The sequence below is a fragment of the Mandrillus leucophaeus genome, unplaced genomic scaffold (genome assembly GCF_000951045.1).
Source record: "Mandrillus leucophaeus isolate KB7577 unplaced genomic scaffold, Mleu.le_1.0 Scaffold301, whole genome shotgun sequence".
Taxonomy (NCBI): domain Eukaryota; kingdom Metazoa; phylum Chordata; class Mammalia; order Primates; family Cercopithecidae; genus Mandrillus; species Mandrillus leucophaeus.
In genome coordinates this window covers 1,298,875-1,303,109 of record NW_012103155.1, presented here as the reverse complement: position 1 = coordinate 1,303,109, position 4,235 = coordinate 1,298,875, and positions in this window count along the sequence as shown.

Here is a 4,235-nt window from a genome sequence, read left to right as displayed (position 1 = left end):
AATAATTCCATTAATATTTACAGAACCCAATTCCTGCACATGTACCAGAGATGAGAAAATGAATGAGATATTATCCTTTCCTTAGAAGCTAATTGGCAAACAAAATATAAAAAGATATATAATAATGCAGGTCAGGGTATGCCGTGTTCCAAATATGTGATCCAGTCAAAAGTGGTTCTGCAATTTGAAGATTAGAAAAATCACAGAGGACAGGAGCAATTAGGAAAAGCACTGCAGAGATAAGACATGAATGGACCTTGGAGAATATTAAAGGAGAGAAAAGGGCATCCTAGGGGGGAAACTGTGATGAACAGAGACTAGAAACAAAAAAGATGTGTGGTCTAAATATAATTTGTTATCCTGGATGGGATCCTGAAACAGCAAAAGGACTGTTGTATGAAAACTGATGTTTAGTCAAAAGTAATATACTGATATTGTTTTCTTAACTTTCACAAATGTATCATGATAATGTAAGATGTTAACATTAGGGGAAACTGGATAAAGAGTACACATATAGGAACTCTCCATACTAACTTTATATTTTTTTCTGTACATCTAAAAATTATTCCAAATTAAAATTTATCTTTAAAACTGTGCATGGTAAGTTCATGAACTAGTGAGTAAATGAATACAGCCAAAGCTCAGAATTTAGTTAGAAAGATAATGATAAATTAAGATGAACAGGTGGGTAAGTCCTAGATTGCAGAAGACTTTGAATGCCTGGCTGAAGATTTCTGATTTAATTCTGCAGTTCATGCAGTATCATTGAAAGTAGCAGAGCAATGAGGTGTTTGAAGGATAAAGGAGCCTTCGAATAGGTGGCCTAGAAAGTCTTACGTCACCAGCATCATTGACTTCCATTTGTGCAACATCACGCTTTCTAAAAACCACCACAAATGGCACACTAACATATTCTCATTCATATTTTCCTCAGTTATTAAATGCTAATGTTCAGTAAAAATACCAGGTGATGGGAGAGAAGCAAACAGTGTAGCCCTCCCCTCATGAATAATGAAGCCCTAAGTAATGATGATTTGGTCTCACTCAATATCCGTAGTGCTAGAAGCAGACCTTTCTCTATGAAAAGTTAGTGTTGTGATGAGCTTCCACTTCTTTTACTGTCAGCCAAAAACAGTTCCTTGAAGGATATTGCTTCACTGTAGGACAAATCATTTAAAAGACCCTCCAAGTTGTGCAGATGTAAGGCAAACAGACAATCTTTGCCTGTGAGGGTTTGTATGTAGGTGTAGGTGTCCAAAATGAGCATGTGTTTGTTGCTTAACAACATCTGCCTTTCTCCTTTGCATGAAACAGGGAGATTCATTGTTGGGTGTGCCGAGGTAGTCCAGTGGCAGGAAGAGATGCTAAGACAGACCAAACAAGGATTTATGGAGAAGACTTATGTGTCCAGCATGACAAGAGGCTGGGATTGGGTTCTTTTCTAGCCTTGGCCCACCTGGCTTGGTGCTAAGCATTGAAGGGAAAAATAGATGAGTGTGTGAATGTGATCTAAAATATATGTGATCTCAGAGTTCCAGAGGGACACTGCCGGGGTGATGGGAAGAAGAGAGCTGAATCAGTAGGAGCATCACAGCAGCCACAAACAAATGTCCTGATATCAGAATGTGTGGGACCCATCTTTAACCTCACGTAGCAGAGACCAAGCCAAGGCGTTAGTGGATTGTTCATACTTCCCAGATTTCTCTTTCTTCCTGGCTTTTTGTAGGACTGATCTCCTTTGAACTGAGTAAGTTCCTAGTGTTCTTACCCAAGCAGGCTGGCTGCAGGAGGCCTTAGGAAATAAGTGGACTTCCTGTCACTAAGGGCAGGTGGTGATCAAGCAAGAAATTGAATAAATAAATGTGAGGCAATTGTGTGTGTATTCCAAGCTAGCGAAGTGGATCGTTCCAGATACACTATTGATGTGAATTTCTACAAAGTGAGTCATTTCCCCTGTGGTCTTTTTTAACATTTCTTAAAGGTATTCCCACAACACCTGCAGTTCAGTGCACTGTTTTTGAGAATGTAAGAAGCAGAGTGCACAACCTACCTATAAGAAAAATGGACTCAGAGGATAGGAATGAGAGAGCTTCACGAAGAGGAAACCTGCATGTACTAGTCTGATTCTTTTTTCTGCTTGTGTAGGACACACTACCGTGCTGCCTGTTTGAAGCCACCTCACAGTATAATTGCAAGAGCCACTGGGACATTGGTTCCATGAAAGGAAGAGTTCTGTGTTGCTTATTGACCTATACCAGGGCCTGGTAGATGCTCAGTAAATATTTACTGAATAAACCAATGAATCTAGTGAACTAAGGGACATCAGAGTATCTAAATACTACAAAGTAGGATTGAAGACTGTTGATAGTTAATGTCTGTCCCCTGAAAACACTATTCGGGAGGGAGAAATTTTCTGGGAGAAGATTGTCAGGAGGAAAGAATACATTAATACAAATACACAGGGGAGAAAGCTTATGTGATGGAGGGCTCCAGTCTAAGTCCCTTTAAGCTAAATTGAGCCAAGAGCATTGTCTTACTGATGAGTATTCCTTTGTAGAGGAAATAGAGATCTTTGAGAAGTGGAAGTAAACCTCAATTTTCTGGGCCTGATGCCAGATATTCTAGCACATTAAAGATGACAGACAAAGGAAATGACACCTTAAGATTTATTGCAGATTGTATATTTTCCTCCATTTGTGGGTTAGATTGTATATTTTTCTCCTTTTGTGGGTTGAGAAAGTAATAGAAAATGTGGGGAAAGAAAGTTTCTGCTGTTCTCGCTATAATTTTAGGAGCTACACTATCTGGGAAGCTTGGGGTCTAACTAATCCTGTGATATCTAGACTAAGTAAAAAGAAATGGGTGGATCTCCAGGTAAAGGAAGATGGTAAGATGTATCTTGTCCAAGGGTTCTTGTAGCTGAGTATACACTAATAGTTGATTACCTCAAAGAGTAACTGAAAGGGCCAGGGTAGCTCTACTTACTGGGAAAGAGGGACATTTTATATTTGATTTGAAATGTTTGTTATACTGTCAGAAAATGCTATTGTTACAGATTTTCTGGGACTTGGGAAGAGTTTTGAAAAGGCACAGGGTATCTCTGGTCTACAAAGGTTATACCTCATTCAGAAAAAATTGGAGGCACCCAGGTACAGTGACTCACACCTGTAATCCCAGCACTTTGGGAGGTCAAGGAGGGTGGATCACCTGAGGTGAGGAGTTTGAGCCCAGCCTGGCCAACATGGTGAAACCTCGTCTCTACTAAAAATACAAAAAATTAGCTGGGTGTGTAATCCCAGCTATTTGGGAGGCTGAGGCAGAAGAATTCCTTGAACCCAGGTTCAAGAGGTTACAGTGAGCCGAGATTGCACCCCTGTACTCCAGCCTGGGCAACACAGCGAGACTCCATCTCAAAAAAAGGAAAAGAAAAAGAAAAAATTTGAGGCTTTTCTGCAACAGCAGGCATTTCTTTTCTCTGTCTTTATTTTTTATTTATTTATTTATTTTTGAGACATGGTCTTGCCCTGTCACCCAAGGTAGAGTACAGTGACATGATTATAGCTCACTATAGTCTCAAACTCCTGGACTCAAGTAATCTTCTTGCCTCAGCCTCCCAAAGTGGTGGGATTATAAGTGTCAGCCACCACTCCTGGTTAACTATAGGAATTTCAAAGCATAGGAGTTTGAAAGACTGAAATAGCTATGGGCTTCAAAAATCATGTGTGGGAAAACAAACACAGTTAGAAAATTTACTTATGCAGGGCTGGGTTCTCACTACTGTAAAAAAGTAGAGGTAAAATTTAACAGATAATAATGTTCTACAGTTTCTGTGCATTTCCTTTTTAATGAAAATACTATTTATGTGTCTGCAAAGCAATTTTGATAATAGAATAACAGATAGTGAGATCATTTTATACAATTAGCATAACTGACATTAAGAAAATGTAGATGGCACCAAGTGCAGGGGCTCACACCTGTTATCCTAGCACTTCAAGATTGTCTGAGGCCAGGAGTTCAACACAGTGAGACTCCGCAAAAATAAAGTAAAAAATTAGCTGGGCGTGGTGGCACACACCTGTAGCCCTGGCTATTCAGGAGGCTGAGGCAGGAGGATCACTTAAGTCCAGGAGTTGAAGGTTACAATGAGCTATGATCATGCCAATGCACTCTAGCCTGGGCGACAGAGTGAGATCTTAAAGAAAGGAACACAGAGAAAGACAAAGAGAAAGACAGAA